This window comes from Rhincodon typus, chromosome 4 (assembly GCF_021869965.1).
Source record: "Rhincodon typus isolate 14 chromosome 4, sRhiTyp1.1, whole genome shotgun sequence".
In the NCBI taxonomy this organism is placed as follows: Eukaryota; Metazoa; Chordata; class Chondrichthyes; order Orectolobiformes; family Rhincodontidae; genus Rhincodon; species Rhincodon typus.
Genome location: NC_063335.1, coordinates 2221153 through 2239476, shown reverse-complemented (window position 1 = coordinate 2239476; position 18324 = coordinate 2221153). Strand labels below are relative to the sequence as shown.

At 39.7% G+C, this 18324-nt stretch overlaps 1 protein-coding gene across 1 annotated transcript in view; it reads right to left on the bottom strand.

The window, feature by feature from the left end:
* Positions 1-2207: 2207 nt before the first annotated feature.
* bbs9 (Bardet-Biedl syndrome 9) overlaps positions 2208-18324 on the bottom strand; it is a 492952-nt gene continuing 476835 nt past the window's right edge. Inside the window, exon 19 of the mRNA XM_048595604.1 lies at positions 2208-2966. The gene's annotated coding sequence lies outside the window, so the exon portion shown is untranslated. The remainder of the gene's footprint in view (positions 2967-18324) is intronic.

Sequence of the window (18324 nt, the reverse complement as noted above, 5' to 3'; positions counted from 1 at the left end):
TCCAGTGCCTTTCGCTGTCTCAGGACATACCAAAGTGTTTCATAGTCAATTCAATACATTTCTGAAGTTGTAAGGTAAGACAGATCATTTAATTCCTGACAATTTCAAGTGCCATAGAATAGTACATTAGTGCTTTAAACTAACAGACAATATATAAAAACAGATTAAAGGAAAGTTCAAACTTTCAGGAATACATGATGGATTGTAGACACAGTGATTGTCTCCTTAAGCCTGTGAAAGACCTACAACTCACAAGTACTGCAGCCGTGAATTGTGTTGTGCTCAACTTCTCTGGTGAGATGAGAATTTCCCTATGAAAACTTCAAACACATTGTTCATACATTCTCAAGCCAACTTTGTTACTCGGGTGCTGTAACAACCCAGTATGGTGATAATACCAGTAGTGACTGTGAGATAGCTTCTTTATTATCTAATCAGTGCGATTTTTATTCCAGACCTTGACGCTAAAGCAGCTTAAAACTGATTATTGCAGTGGCATACCAGAAGCTCCTGAACACATATATCTAAAAGGATTAATGTTCAGTGCAGACACACAACTATTTAGAAAACAAGACAATTTTTTAGACTTTCTTTTAGAGAGGATGGTGATGTGATGTCAGCTGGCCACAGGTTGTCTTTACAAATTAATGGTTGCTGGGTTCCTGGGATCAGGTCACCTCGATGAATGTGCATCACTGCATTGACCCACATTTGGTAACAAGCAGGAAATGCGGGGTTTCTCATTGGCATGGTGTGCAGCAAATGCAGGGTTTCCCAACCTGGCATGGTATGCAGCAATGCCAACCCAGAACCTTTGCTTACTTATGGCTACAGGCTTGGTGATTTCTATAGCAGTTGCCTTCTTTAAGGAACTAGAAGATTTCACATAGAATTCACAAATCTGTATGATAACTGGAAATTACAGACTTTTGCCCAAAGGAAGAGTTTGCATATATATTGCACCTTTAACTTCCTCAGGACGTGAAGTACTTTTTCAAGTGTAGTGACTGTTGTTTTGTAGGCATATGTGGCAGTCAATTTGTGTATGGCAAGATCCTACAAACAACAATTAGATAAACAATTAATCCTTTGTTTTTGGTGATGCTGATTGAGGGATAGATAATGGTTGAGGTCAGCCAAGGAGAACTCCCTTGTTCAGCAACAAAGTAAAGACTGTGGGATCTTTAAAAGGAACCTGACAGAGCTTCAGTTTAAAGTCTGACCCGAAAGGTGGCATCTCTGAGACTACAGCATGCCATCAGAAGTGTCAGCCTAGACTTGTGCACAAATGCTGCAGTGCTGCATGAATCCATGAACTGTGCACTCAGAGGCAAGAATGCTCCCATTGACCTTTAGGAATGCAACCTGGAGTAGTGGCATGAGATTCCAAACTGTATGTCTGACATAACAAAAAACACTTAGAAATAGCCTTTGGCATTTATTTTGTTCACTACTCAATCACCTACTGATGTTACTGTTTTCAGTATTGATTGTCATTACCTGGATTACTGAAATAACTAAGATTAAAATTTCCTAACTGAACTGTGGGTGTACCTACCCTCAGTGAGCTGCAACAGTTCAACATGCAGCCTATCACCACCTTCTCGAGGGCGATTAGGGATGGAAAAGAAATGGTGGCCACGTCAGCAAACTCATATCCCATGATGGAATTTCAAAAAAAGTAAAAGATGAAATGGATTTCAAACAAGATTTGACAAATACCTAGTGAAAAGGGGGGAAAAAAAATCAATAAAAATAGCATGGACGTAATGGGGAGAGATATAAAATAGGCTGCCAACTCATTCCATTACAATATACACCATCATACAGAGTTTAAGTTCTACTCCCTGTTGGATTGCATACATGAATTGAAGTACAAATGCAAAATTATCATAGCAGCTGAAGCCAGTCCACGAAAATCAAGAGGCAGTAGATTCAGCACTGTGATCAGCTTAGTGTGAAACCAAATGGTGATAAAATATGGACAATATGTACACTGAGAAATAATTAAAAATTGTGTTTGCTGATATTTTTAAGCATTTCTGATAATAACCCATATGCAATAATTATGGCTTTTCACAGACTGGTCTCTTCAGTCACCAACAAAATTGAACCACGGAAAGCTAGCCCACACTAATGGAGTTGACTTGCTGCATATTCTTCATCCTACAAATATGAAAGAATGCCAATAACAAGTAATGCAACACTAGGATTAATGATAAACTTTAATTTCTTTAATCATCAACTTTACATTTCACAAGATATATTTTTTAAAAATTGTATATTCCTTCATTTGCACATCATATGCATCTGGGCTGTTACAAATTGTTGAAATTTGATGCATGAGTTTGCAACTTTGAAAAATGCCTGAGAATCCTATTAGTATTAAAGAACAGCAGTAAATCCATCACTGTTAGGTCATATAACAATTAAAGTATAATTCTAACATGAATATGGTAGTGGATTCATGCACAGTGTCAGAGAAGCAGGAAGAGTAAAACAGAGCTATGGGTGTGTAGAAATATCAAATGCCATTTTGGTAGCAGTCACTATTAGCATAACAATTTTCCCAGCAGAATATGGTTTACTTTAAATGCAGTACTGTCTACAGTGTGGCCGTGTGCGCACTCGAAAGGATCAGAGTCTCTTCCAGTTATGTTAAGTAAATGTAGTGAATCATTTGGCCCCAGAAACTCTTTGAAATGGTAAACATCACGTACTACTTATTGGAAGCTCCCAAAATTCGAGCAGCTATTAAATAAGCTCCATTTTGGCTAAAGAACAAGATAGGGGACATTACACAGTTACTTTTATGAAGATCATACATATGCAGTCTGATTTGGCTCTGACAGCACGTTCCCGAGTCTGGAAATCAGAAGCTGTGAAAAGCAAAGACCAGCTGGTGGTCTGTTTCTATCTGTCTTCAAGAATTGCAGAGATGTCTTCTATAGTATCCAGGGAATGACCTTGAAAACATAAATTTAAGTAAATTTAAGTAAGCAAAAGACTTAAATAAATCTGGTTTAAATAGTTTGGCATTTAGTTACATACTAATTTTGTACTCTCGATTTTATTGAAATTGTTGTCAATCAAGGAGATATGAAATTAAGTTAACAGACTTTGATTTTAGTTATTGAAGCTCCATATGGGAGTATTTTTTGAAAGAATACTGTGGAATGAATAGGAAGCTAAGCATCATGGTACAGACAGTAGAAGTTGCTGAGACAGCATAGGTCCTGAGTAATGGCTCTCTCAGGATTTCTGCACAGGTGCCTTGAATCTGGAAGAATATATATTTTGGAGAATAATAAATATTTGCCGATTGCACCTGACAATGTGAAAGTCCTGCAAAATGGAAAAAATGACAAACTGGGTGCAGCAATTTAAGGAGCTGAGGAACATTAGTGGAGTTCATTGCAATTAAAAGAAATAAACATAAAGCAGTAACTATGAAACCAGTACAATGGCAACTACTGGCCTTAATGTAGTAAAGCATCCCAAAGCGCTTCACAAAAGTGATTATAAAGACAAATTTCATCCCAATATTGCCACACTTATAGAATACTTTACCCCTTATGGATTATAGGATTATTATCACTCCCATACAGTACAGGATTATTACTCCCTCCATAGAGTACAGGATTATCACCTCCCTATAGAATAAAGGGTTATTACCCACTCCTAAAGAGTACAGAATTATTACCTCCTCCTATTCCATGCATGATTAATATCTCATTTGCTCCTCCTATCCTCTCAGTATATTTGATAATTACCTGTCTCAAATCATGTGAATCTTTCTCACTGTTCCTTCCCTTGCAGATACTGTTTCTTTCCTTACCAACAATTACAGACATTGCAAAACAATTCCATCCTTATTTATCCTAATGATATGTGCTGCGATTAGGAACAAGATTCATGAAAATACAAACTACTCTGTTTAAACTGTCCCAGCCAAGAGTCATGTCACACAGTTATTTGAATCATTGTCTTAAAATATTCAGAGTATAAGGAATTATTTTGCTTCTTCTGATGATATAGCTGTGAGGAAACTGTCAATTCCCAAAGACTTGCATTGCAGTATGTGACTCTCCCTTCATTCTACCCAATCAGTTCCATTGAATCCAGGATCCACAGGAGTTACCTATCCTGAGGTATGAAACATACATGCAAATTAGGATTGGCCCGTGGAATCTGCTTCACCTTCTGTAAAATCATGGCTAATCTAATTATGGTTTTAACTCTACTTTTCTGTCTGCTCTGTAAACGCTTTGACTCCTGTGAAAATCAAGAATCTATCTGTCTAAGACTTAAAAATATTCAATATCCTGCAGCTCTCTGGGAAACAGAATTGCATGGATTAACTGTCTTCTGAGTGAAAATAAAAAAAATCTCCTCATCTCCACCTTAAACAGGAGACCTTAATTTTTAAACTGTGCCCCTTAGTTCTAGTCTCTTCCATAAGGGGAAACAAATTTGTCATCAACCACCCTGACAGGTCCCCTTAGGATCTTATGAGCTTCTATTAAGATCACCTCTCATTCTTGTAAATTCTCATGGATACAGACCTAAACCGTGCAAGCTTTCTCATAAGAAAACCCCTTCATTGCAGAAATCAGTTGAGTAAACCTCATTTAATCTGCTTCCAATGCAGTTATATCCTTTCTTAAAGAAAGAGACTAACACTGTAAAAATATTCCAGATGTGGTCTCATCAAAGCCCTCTAAAACTGTGGAAAAAGTTCCCTTCTTTTGTACGCCATTCCCTTTGCAATGAACACCAACATTTTATGTGCCTTTTTAATCACTTGCTGTACCTGTATAGTAACTGTTTGTGATTCTACATCAAGATTCCCAGATCCCTCTACACCACTGAGTTCTGTAATCTCTCTTAATTTATACAATATGCTTTTAAAAAAATCTTCCTGCCAAAATGGACAAGTTTACATTTTCCTACTTTATACTCCATCTGCCCAATCTTTGTTCACTCACTTAACCCATTGTAGACTCTTTATCCTCTTCACAACTTACTTTCCTATCAATCTTTGTATAATCCACAAATTTATATTTATTTGTTTTATATTTATTTATATTGATTATGTTTATTTATATTGATATAGATTGTAAATAATTGAGGTCCCAGTACTAACCTCTGTGGCACACCAACAGTTATAGCTTGCCAACCTGAAAATGGTTGTCCCTGTTCTCTGTTTTCTGTTCACTAATTAATCTTTTATTCATGCTGATACGTTAACTCCTATGCCATGATCCCTTATTTTGTGTTCTAACCTCTGAGGTGGCACTTCATCAAGTGCTTTTTGGGAATTCAAGTTCACCACACCTACAGGTTTACCTTTCTCCATGTTGCTTGTTTCTTCCTCAAAATGCTCCAATAAATAAGAAATTAGTTGAACACAATGTTCCTTTCACAAAACCATATTGACTCTGCTTGATGGCATTAAGAGTTATTAATTGCTGTGACATAACTAACTTTATAATAGATTTTAGCATTTTTGCTATAACAAATGTATAGAAAATATTATAGGCTAACTGGCCTGTTGTATCCTGCTTTCTGAATCCCTCCTTTTTGAATAGTGCAGTTACATTTGCTATTTTCCAAACTGATGAGACTGTTCCAGGATCTATGAAGTTTAAAAAAAATACAACCACGTGTCTACTAACTCAGCAGCTACTTGTTTTAAGACTCAAGGATGTAGTCCCTGAATCCTATCACCTGCCCCATGCATTAAAGCAGTATGGCCTTGTGCAAACAGCAGTTTGCACTCAACACACTTAACCAATATATGGCAGTGACTTCTCTATCTGTGTTGAAAGTGCAGGAGAATTCAATCACTGCTGTATCTTTAGATATGCCCGTACTCCTCTATTTCCAGTCCTTTGAGCTTCCCCAATTTTAATTGTCCCATCACTGATGGGCGCATCTAGCTGTCTGGGTCCGAAGCTTTGGAATGCGCTCCTTTATTTCTCCACCTCTCTGTCTTCCTGGCCTTCTTTCAAATACTCCTAAAAATTTCGCACTTTGACCTCTTATAGGAAAGAATGTGGAAGCTTTAGAGAGGGTGCAGAGGAGATTTACCAGGATGCTGCCTGGACTGGAGGGCACATCGTTTGAGGAAAGGTTGAGGGAGCTCGGGCTTTTTTCATTGGAGCGAAGAAGGACGAGAGGTGACTTGATAGAGGTGTACAAGATGATGAGAGGCATAGATAGAGTGGATAGTCAGAGACTTTCCCCAGGGCGGAAATGACTATTACGAGGGAGCATAATTTTAAGGTGATTGAAAGAAGGTATAGGGGAGATGTCAGAGGTAGGTTCTTTACACAGAGAGTGGTGGGTGTGTGGAATGCGCTGCCGGCAGTGGTAGTGGAGGCAGATACTTTAGAGACTTTTAAACGACTCTTGCATAGGCAAATGGATGATAGTAAAATGTAGTGTATGCAGGGTAGATTGTCTTAGTAGGATAATAGGTCGGCACAACATCGTGGGCTGAAGGGCCTGTACTGTGCTGTACTGTTCTATGTTCTATGTTCTATGTTGACCAAATTTTTGGTCACCTGACCTAATCCTTTTGTGTGCCTTTTGGTTTTATATTGCCTGTGTGAAGTTTATTGCTGTGTTTGCTTGCATTAAAGACTCTGTATAAACATAAATTGCTGTTCATTGCTTTTAGACTCCATATTGGCAGAATTATGATGCAGAAACTGAACTGTAGACGTTCCAGCCCTGGTTAGTTATCCTCTGTTCTTCTGCCATTAACACAGAAATGGCTATTTGAGAAATCACAAAGATTCATGATTCATTCATCTTGAAATGCAAGGATGATGAATATTTGTATAATACAATCAGTATCACACAGAGACTGAAAGCCTTGAAGACCACTTTTAGATGACCCTCTGGCTCGCTGTTATTGTCTCCAAGTCAAAAAAGCTTTATAGCAGGAATGAGTACAAACTAAGCTCGTGCCATCATGCTACTCAGAAGTTCAGGATTGTTGAAGGGACGCTGATCCTCAGGTAAGATCCTGATGCTCAGTTGCCACCCACTGTTCAGCAAGCCTGATGCAATATATCCTTCTGTGGAGATTTGTAATGATAAATGACTAGCCACTTTACAATGCTGCATAGCAGGGGAAACAGTGATTAACAGAGATTGCTACAATCGCGACCAGCTCAGAATGTTGTAAACACCTGCATTTATTCAAACCCAAGGCTTAGATTGAGTGATAACCGTGAATGTCCCCAGACTGTCTACATCCCCTCCCAAATGGCAGCAACTGTATTTTAGAAAACATTGAGGAAAAACTTGAAAGGGCCTGCTTTTTTTGAAAATCACAATTCCACTGAATTGGAACTGATTCTGTGAGGCTGAATGTAAACACCCAGTTAAGAGGATTTCATGCCACTTGAAAATAGCACTGAGGTATACAGATTCATATCTTTTCACAGCTGGGTACACTCCTGTTCCCATCCTATACCCTCTAAATAACTTACTTCAGCAAGGCAAATTTTTCAGATTCTTGTTAGTATCACTTTGCAATGATCTAAACATAATCAAAAAACTGCTGGCACTGACTCATCTTTGGAAATTCTTCAGTTGAGCACAAGAGAAGCCAGAAACTGCTCTTTCTCCTGTCTACAGCCTCCAAATATTCTACAATCTGATCACGAACTGCCTTCAGCCGTTCCCCTGCTACCATTCACAGTAGCTGACCAGAATCCACAGACAGCATGGTGGCTCAGTTGTTAGTGTTGCTGCCTGATAGTGCCAGGGACCCAGGTTCAATTCCAGCCTTGGGTGACCGTGTGTGGAGTTTGCACATTCTCCCCGTGTCTGTGTGGGCTTCCTCCAGGTGCTGCGGTTCCCCCCACAGTCCAAAGATGTGCAGGTTAGGTGGATTGGCCATGCTAAATTGCCTACAGTGTTCAGGGATGTGTAAATCAGGAGGATTAGTCATGGGAATTGCAGGGTCCCAGGGCTGAGTAGAGGAATGGGTCTGGGTGGGAAGTTCTTTGGAGAGTTGGTGTGGACTTGTTGGGCTGAATGGCCTCTTCCCACACTGTAGGGATTCTATGAAAAACTGGTGATGAGGATTCAAAGCTGGCTGATCGGACAAATGTGGCTACTATCCAGCATCCACAGTTAGAAGATCAGGGTTTGAGTTGGCTGACCAGACTCTATAGTGATAGACTGGGATCCACTGCCTGGTGACCAGGATCCACAACTGGCTGGAATCCATGGCTGGGTTACCAACAGCTACTGCTGAATGACTGTGATCCACAGCTAGCTCTATCTTCAACTGGGATCAAGAAGCTCAGAAATGGAGCGACAATGCTCTCTTCAGGGCAGGCCCTAACATGTGGTAATCCCAAACACAACTGGTTTAAAAGTTCTGGATGATAGCCACAGAGTGGGTACACCTATCATGGATACAACTGTTCAAGAAGGTAGCTCACCATGACCTTCTCAAGGGCAATTATGGGGATGGGCAACAAACGCTGACCCACACAGTGACATCCATATCCTGTAAACAAATTTCAAAAAAGCGGAAGCATATTTTGAAAGGAACATGTGGCTCACTGTGCTGAGGTGGAATCTATATTGTGGACAACAATCCCAGGACGTAGTCGGATAGATCGGATTAGACAGGGAGCAATCGATTGTTGGACGAAGAAACAAGATTGTAACTTAATAGGAATTCTGCTGATGTCATAAATTATGGGATTGAAACAGAAGCAGTTTATCAATGTCAGCAGGACATGAAAACTGAATTACAGTCTAAAACTTACTGCCAGCTTTATGTTACTGTAAATAATGCATTGCGATAAAACATTAGTTCCACAGTTTCCAATTTATTTTCTGTTGTACAATGCGGTAAGGGTGTTGAGTAAGAACATGGATATTTGATCCAAAAATTAAAAGGCCCCATAAAAAAGTGTTGAATTATAAGTTACCCTTTTTGATTTAGCAGTAACTAACCATCTATATTTTCAAGGTGTAAATCCCTCCATTTTCTTCTAGCCCTCCCTTTAGTCTTTTGGGGTTAAGACAGACCATATAACTTACTTCCAGGCAGTCTTGTGAACCAGTGGTTAGTGCCAGCAGACTTCAGTTTGAATCAATTGGGTGATAATCAGTTCCTGCACATTGTATGATTTGGAGATGTGAGTTGGACACAAAACAACAGAACTTTTAAAGAACTGTACAATGTAGCAATGTATGAAAACTATAAATATCAAACTCCAACTTAAACACAGGAAATTGATTTCAGTTCTTTTCTCTGGATCAGCATCACTTTTTTGATGAAAACAATGAACTTGAATCTGGTCCGGAGTTGCAGCCTCTTTACATTATAGCTATCAGCTCAGATTTACTCAGAACATTACATTTCATGCTGCAAATGTGAACTAAGGTCTCATAGGGAATTCATCATCAGCTGCCGGTCTTGGCTCATATAGACAAGGTCTGGTTCAGGCTCAATCCCCATGGTGAGCTAATGTTACTGATCTCAATCAGGGTGACACAGGGCACAAACATTGGACTCAGTCTTTTTGAGCTAGTGAGGAGTGGAAAAAAATCAAGAAGGTTTCCACTACTGTTCGCCAGCTAGTGCCTTGGCTTGGATGGGCTGCGCGTAAGAATGTTGGTTGTGGTTCAGGAAAAACACAGAAACAGAAAGTGTTACATCATAAAAGGAGGTCATGGAGGAATTAAGAATGATGACAGACAGGTAAAAACCTTCTGATCCATTCAGCCTGTCCCACACAATTACAATACCTCCTGTATCTCAGTATATATATTTTTTTCTGTGATTCCATCTCACCCAGAACAATGTGATTTCTCAAAATGAAGTGAAAAACTGATAAAAACCCAAGTTAATTTGGGGAAAAGAAATCTAGGCATTACTTCTCTACACATATCTAGGTGACCAAAACTAACTGACTCTGAGTGTTTCTATATCCTCAACAGAAAAGCCCCCATTACTGTAGTCACTTGGGCCTGTCCCACCTTTTGCACTTTCGCCCTCATCCCTTTCCCTCCCTCACAGAACTCCAATAAGGCTTCCTGTGTCATTAGCTATCATCCCACCGGCCTTCATGTTCAACAGATCACCCTGCATTGTTTTCATCAATGCCGCCACCAAACACATTTTCCTGTATCGCCTCCTTTCAGCATTCTGAAGGAACAGTTCCCTCCATGGTACTCTGGCTCACACAACCACCCACAACATCTGGTCCACTTTCCATGCTGTCTTTCCATGTAAGTGCAGGAAATGCAACACTTCCCCTTTTACCTTTTCCCATTTCAGCAACCAGGGCCCAAACACTGCTTCCCGGTTAAAAAGAGATTTACGTGTACCTCTATCAATTTTGTACAATACATTCCATGCTTATACTAAGGTTTGTTCCACATTGGAAAAATGTTTTGTATTTAGAGGCAGCAGCCACTAACTGGTTGATTGCTTTTGTGGAATATTTTTGTTAAGTCTGCAAGTATGACTCTGAGCTTCCAGTTGCCTGATATTTTAATTCTCTGTCCAATCCACCCACTCTTGTCTTTGATCTACACTGTTCCTATGAAGCTCAACAGAAGCTTGAGAAACAGCAACAGTCTTTTGCTTAGGAACTTTCCAGCCTTCCAGGACAGTGAGTTCGACCCTGTTAGATCATAACCTTTGCTTCAGGTGCTGCTAACGATTCTGCTGTTATAATTTCCATCTCCTTTACACCCATCCAGGAGAGTAAGCCACTAGCATTGGGAGACAAAAACAAAGTTGCTGGAAAAGCTCAGCAGGTCTGGTAGCATCTGTGAAGGAAAAACCAGAGTTAACGTTTCGGGTCTGGTGACCCTTCCTCAGAACACCGGACCCGAAACTTTGTTTTTGTTCCTTAATTACAGTATCCGCATTTCTTTTGGTTTTTATTAAGCATTGGGAAACAGCCTGATCCAAGCCATGGGCTGGTTGTCTGTTCCTGTATGACTACTCTGTCTGACGCAGCTCTGCAATGCTGGTTGTTAATGTGTCCTTATACGCAAATCTGGGTTTCCAGGGCACACTGCATGTATCAGAGAGGTGCCAGGATGGTGGTCTGGGATTGCTGTTTGTCGGATGACAATATTCATAAAGGAAGGGTACATGTGGCTGGTGCTCATGGATTGTGCATTGGGTTAAAGTTTGGTCATGGGAAATATGGAAGTGATTCAGTAGAAGTGGTGACTGAATACACCAGGCTTCAGGAACCAGGTTCCATCTGGTTTCCATGTCAAGTTTTCCCAATAGCTAGGTTATTCAGTAGGTTCAGTAAGACTGGAGCTGAATATTAATGAGGTGAGTTGGACCATCAACAAGAAGCTTAACAAACATTCATCACAGACAAATGGCAGCTCTCTACCACCTGGCTGCTTGTGAAAAGCGTACAAGATGGAGCAAGATAATCTCGATGTCGAGATGGACCTCTTGCCCAATTCTGCCACATATCTCGCCATAGCCATGTCATTCAGATCTTTATGTGGAGGACAATTTTAAATTCAGAAGACATAAAGACATAAAGAAAACAACACAGCCCATGAAGGAGAAAGGGTCATAGCTTCTTTTATATTATTAAACATTATTTACATTTCACATTAACTGTTTCTCTTTCCTGATGCCATCTGACCTGCTGAATGTTTCTAGCATTTTGTTTTATTTCAGATTTACATCTTTTGGAATCCATATTTTGCTTCAGTACAGTTGGGAGGACATGTAATAAAGGCACAATGTCCAATTCTAAGTTCAAAGGGACCTACAGCTACATTGCAGTTGCACTATCATATAGTTAGAAAAGGGCATATTTCCAAATAAAAGGTCCATTTACATGATTACACACAATCACATACTGTAATGTCAATAATACTCGGAGTACATTGCAAAACTCTGGACCCTCTTTCTTATCTGCAGCCGAAAGCTAAGCCAAGGCAGACCCATTTATTCTCCCCTCACCCCATGGACAAACTATTGTGCCACAAGTGGGCTAATGGCAAACTGAAAATGTCATTGGATTGCAAAAGTCTACACTAATGCTCTGGGCGCACAGGTCCAAATCCCACCATGACCATGTTGGAATTTGAATTTTAATTAGTAAGTCCATTCCATTAATACATCCAGAAATGAAACCTATGTTTCTGTAATGCTGATTGTTGTAAAACAAAACCATATGGTTCACTCATATCCTCCATCTGCTCTGTATGGGACCGCAGACCCAAAGCAATGTGGCTGATTATTAATTACTCTCCACAATAGTGTAACAAACCACTTTGTTGTACAAAACCACTACAGAAATACATGTACTGCAACATCTCAAGAAGGTAAATCAAGCCCAACTTCTTGAGTGCAACAGAAGATAAGCAACAAATGCTGACCTAGTCACAACCCATGAAAGAATTTTTAAGGGTGTGCAAAGATGTCTACATATTATTTTTGTTGTTACAAGGAAACATTATTAAAGATTTGGAACAGTCTAGAGTAATCCAATACAAAATATCTCAGCCTGTAAAACAACATACTAGGTTTAATCTGCATTTGCTGGCAGGGTTTGGGGAATTCTCAGATAGTTGGTATCTAACACTGTACAGCATATCATTTCAGTAATAATGCTTTGTTGGAAATTGTACTGACATAGAGATTAGAAGGGTGCAACACCAAACGTGTGCACAAGGTTAACCACTGAGTATATAGTGCTTGCACATTAGTCTAAAATCCATCAAGTTCTCTAGGCTACTGTCACACAGTGTGGAGTTGAAATGCAATCTGGATGGACACATCAGGATGCCCTGACAAATTAATCTTCAGAGAAACTTTCCACAGTCAGTTTGAGTTTACTGTATTCTCTTGTGCTCCAGATAATCTCACTTTGAGATGTATTCCAAAACATTGAATTTACTTCATTTGCTACTGGTTCTTGATCTCTGAAAGCTCCATTTATGCTGGGAAATTTATGCAAACAATGCATAAAACTACACTGAATATACAGCAGAGAAAGAGGTTATTCAGTCAAAGAATCTAGTGAGCTCCCTCATATAATCCTTCATTTTACCTCATCAATATATCCTTCCAGCCTGTTAGTACTATGTGTGTATGTTCAGTATTGCAAGTTTATTTTTAGAACACCTTTCTTATGCTGTGAGCAGGGGACTGTAAAGAAATTGTTGCTGATTTTAAGTTTATTATTTTAACGCAAAATGTATGCAGTACACAAGGATTGCCACAGAAATTAAATGAGGGCCAAAAGATGATTAAACTGGTGCATGTACATCATCAAATGCTACTGTTATATAATAAATACAATACCTTTCACTATACACTCTGGGGCCTCTTGGCTGCTGCTATTTGTGAAAATGGCAGCTTATTTTGATGTTGCAGCCCAAAAGTTTTTGGCCTGTGTTTGAAAAATTCGTGATACAGGTCTCCTGTGGTATAAAAGGAGAACGTTCTGGATGAATGGCAATAGAGTCTTTTCCTCCTATTTCTACATTTTACTGGAAGAAAAAGAATAAAAAAAGTGTTTGTTAAAAAAAAAAGTGGATCCCAGCAGCTATTTTAACGTTGGAATAGTTCCTGTTAACTTTGAATCCAGAGGCGGTGGAAAGGACTTGCCTATGCAACTCTCAGGCCAAATCAGAAGCTGCAGAGCATTCACACTGGCAAGTCCTCAAATGAATGAAGCAATTGGCGATGGATTCCAGCACTGTCTACTCCACAAACTTTGCACATCAATGTCCTCAATATGGTCAAGGTACCTAACTGTTGGTCCTGGTGAAAAGAATGCCTTTTGGACTGTTTTCAGCAGACTGTCTAAATTATCTCAACTTATCAAAGGGGTCATTTTAAAACATGGCCCTTCGAGTTGGTGACGAGAGCCGTTAGAAAAGGACAGATGGAAAGGCCAAGTCAAAAATGTACCAAATTAAGCGGTGGAACTCAATTTTTTTGATGGAAGTGTGTGCTATGAGATCCCTATCCCAAAACTAAATCTCAGACATGATGCATAAGACTGCCACCACATTAATTATTTGGAGATCTTCAGAGTTTACAGAAGAGTGGATTAGAGTGAAGTACCTTTTGAGACATAAAAATAGTTGGAACAATTTTAAAATAACACTGAATCATCTATTTGCAATGAAAATGGTTTTAATACATCCTCACAAAGAGTATTCCCACTTACATGGGAGAGGAGGAAAAATAGAGGGAATGCTATAGTAACAGGGGATTCATTAGTAAGGGGAACAGATAGACAGTTCTGTGCCTTCAAACTAAACTCCAGGATGGTATATTGCCTCCTGGGTGCTAGAGCCAAGAATGTCCTGAAGAGATTACAGGGCATTCTGATATGACAGGGTGGTCATGGTACAGATCAGTACCAATGACATACATTAGAGATGAGGTCCTAAAAGCAGAACATGGGAAGTTAGTAAACAAGTTAAACAACAGGACCTTAAATGGAGGTTTTGGGATTGCTACCAGTGCCCTGTGCTGGTCAGAACAGAAATAGTAAAATATATCAGATGAACAGGTGGTCAGAGAGAGGGTACATGGCAGAGAGATTGGGAATGGTACTGGGGGTGGTGGGTGCAAACTGGATGGGTTGCACCTGGACAACACCAGAACTGATGTCCTGGGGAGTATTTGCTAGTGCAGTTGGGGATGGTTTAAACTACAATGGCAGGGAGATGGGAATCTATACAGCAAGATGGAAAATAAGGACTAAGACAAAAAGCAAAATGAGAAAGATGAAAGATATTACGCAGAGAATTCAAACACTAAAATGGAGCAAGGCCACAGTGAATGAGATTAAGAATGCTAAAAAGTCAAGCCTAAAACCTTGCACTTTAATGAGTGGAGCATTCACAATAAAATAGATGAATTAGTCGTGCAAATACATCCAAGTATATATGATATAATGGGGTCAGAAGTCAGACAACACCAGGGTTATAGAGTCATACAACACGGAAACAGACCCTTCGGTCCAACCAGTCCATACCGAAGATAAATCCAAACTAAACAGGTCCCACCTGCTGCTTCTGGCCCATATCCTCCAAATTCATGTACTATTTCCTATTCATGTACTTATTCAAATATCTTTTAAACATTGTAATTGTACCCACATCCACCACTTCCTCAAGAAGTTCTTTCCACATGCGAACCACCTTCTGTGTAAAAAAAAATGCTTCTTCTGTCTTCTTTAAATCTCCCTCCTGTCACCTTAAAAATGTGCCCCCTAGTCTTGAAATCCCCCATCCTAGGGAAAAGATGATTACCATTAACTCTATCTATACCTCTCATTATTTTATAACCTTCTATCAGGTTGCCTCTCAAACTCCTACGCTCCAGTGAAAAAAGACCCAGCCTATCTTCATTATTCAAACAGTCCAGACCTGGCAACATCCTGATAAATTTCTTCAGAACCCTCTCCAGCTTGATAATATTCTTCTAATAACTGGGCGACCAGAACTGGACACAGTGTGCCAAACACCTTTGTAACGAGCCTGTCTATATGTGATACAAACTTCAAAGAATTATGTGCCTGCACCCCTAGACCCCTCTATTCTACGATACTACCGAAGGCCCTACCATTAATTGTACAAGCCCTATCCTTGTTTGTTGAACCAAAATGCAATGTCTCACATTTTTCCAGATTGAGCTCCATCTGCCATTTTTCAGCCCATTGGTCCATTTGATCAAGATCCCTCCTTAATCTCAGAAAACCTTCTTCACTGTCAACTATGTCACCAATTTTGGTGTCGTTCGCAAACTTACTAACCATGCATTCTATATTTTCATCCAAATCATTTATATGAATGACAAACAAAAGAGGACCCAGAACCGATCCCTGTGGAATACCGCTGGTCACAGGCCTCCATTCTGAAAAGCAACCCTTCATCATTACTCACTGTCTCCTGCCATTAAGCCAATTCCATATCCAATTGGCAAGCTCACCCTGAATCCATGTGACCTAACTTTACTAATTAGTCTACCATGTGGAACATTGTCAAAGGCTTTACGAAAATCCAAATAAACAACATCTACTGCTCTGCCATTATCAATCTTTTGGTAACTTCCATAAAAAACTCAATCAAGTTTGTAAGACATGATTTTCCTTGCACAAAACCATGCTGACTATCTCTAATCAATTTTTCCCTCTCAAAATGTCCATAAATCCTATCTTTAATGATAGTCCAACAGGTCTATTTGAAATCTCAAGCTTTTAGAGCATCGCCCCTTCATCAGGTGAAGTAAGAGAGAAGCACACAGGCACAGAATTCATAGATCTTCGGGTAAGCATCCTCCAAGGTAGCCTTTGAGATACACAACAACGCAGAATCACTGAGTGGAAACTGATAACCAAGCTCTGTACACATGAAGACGACCTCAACCATGATTTTGGGCTCATGTCACACTACCTGTGACCCCACCACACTGTCCTGTATCTGCAAAATCTTCCTTACTGTCCTGTTTTGACACATCATCTTGATAAATTGTTATGATCTCTCTACCTTAATTAGTTTGTACAGATTTGGATTACTTATTACTCTGGTTAGACCTTCAGCATGTGGCTCTTATACCTATCATGTTATTCCAGTCATTTGGTTTGTTTCCAGCACCACCTTATTTTTGATTTTTTGTAATTGTCTCTCAGCCTCATTTAATCATCCCTTCGCTTGTTGTTCAGCTGTTGACACTTCACTCACACTGTCTGATGCTCTTGATCACCTGCAGAGACCTATTATTCGGCCTGTCGGCATTCCACTTGGTATGATCTTTTGAGCTCTCTGTCCATTGATCTCTATGCCTAAAAATTCTGTGCCTGTGTGCTTCCCTCTCACTTCACCTGACAAAGGGGCAGTGCTATGAAAGCTTGTGATTTCAAATAAACCTGTTGGACTATAACCTGGTGTTATCTGACTTCTGACCTTGTCCCACCCCAGACCAACACCAGCACCTGCACACCATGGTATAACAGGGATCATAGGGATGTGGTTGTGGGGTGACCAGGTATGGGAACTGAATATCCAGGGGTATTCAGTTTTTGGAAAGGACAAATAGAAAGGAAAAGGAGATGGGGTAGCATTGCTGATTAGGAAGGAAATTGATGCGATTGTGAGGAAGGATATTAGCTCTGGTGAATTAAAAGCTGTTTAAGTTGAGCTTAGAAACACCAAGGGGCATAAAATGATAGTTGGGATTGTGTATAGACTCCAAAACTGTAGTAGTGATTTTGGGGAAGGCATGGAAAAGGAGATTAGAGATATAAACAATAAATGTATAGCTGTAATTATGCTGATTTCAATACAATAATGGTGATTTCAATCTGCACGTAACTTGGGCAAATCAAATCAGCCGCAATACCACTGAGGAGGGATTCTTGGACTGTATACAGGATAGTTCTGTGAATCAATACATTGAGGAGCCACCTGGAGATATGGCCAAAAACAAAGTTGCTGGAGAAGCTCAGCAGTTCTGGCAGCATCTGTGAAGAAAAAATCAGAGTTCCTCAGAACTGAGGAAGGGTCACCGGACCCAAAACGTTAACTGTGATTTTTTTCTTCACAGCTGCTGCCAGACCTGCTGAGCTTCTCCAGCAACTTCTGTTTTTACAGCATCCGCAATTCTTTCGGTTTTTATGGAGATAAAGCCATCCTTGACTGGGTATTCTGTACCAAGAAAGGAACAATTGACAATCTAGTTGTGCATGGGCTCTTGGGGAAGAGTGACCACAATAGTTAGAATTCTGCATTAAGTTGAAGAGTAATATCATTGTTTCTGACGCTAGGGTCCTGAATTTAAATAGAGAAAATTATGATGATATGTAGCATGAGACAGTAAACTTAAATTGGGGATTGTTACTTAAAGTGATGGCGGTAGATAGGCAATGGCAAACATTTAAGAACGCAACGACGAACTGCAAAAGTTATTCATCCCAGACTGGCACAAAAATAAAACAGGAAACGTGGTTAGTCAATGGCTAACAGGGAAATTAGGGGTAGTATTAAGTTCCAGAAAGAGACATAAAAATTGCTTAAAAAAGCAACAAGCCTGAGGATTGGGAACTGTTTTGATTCCAGCAAAGTGAAACAAAGAGACTGACCATGAGCGGGAAAAAAGAATATGAGATTAAGCTTGCAGATAACATTCAAACCAATAGTAAAAGCTTCTATGGGTATGTGAGCAGAAAAGGATCAGTAAAGATGAACGTAGGTTCCCTACAGTCAGAAATAGACTTTATAATGGGGAATAAATTGGCAGACCAATTAAATACATACTTTAAGAGATAACAA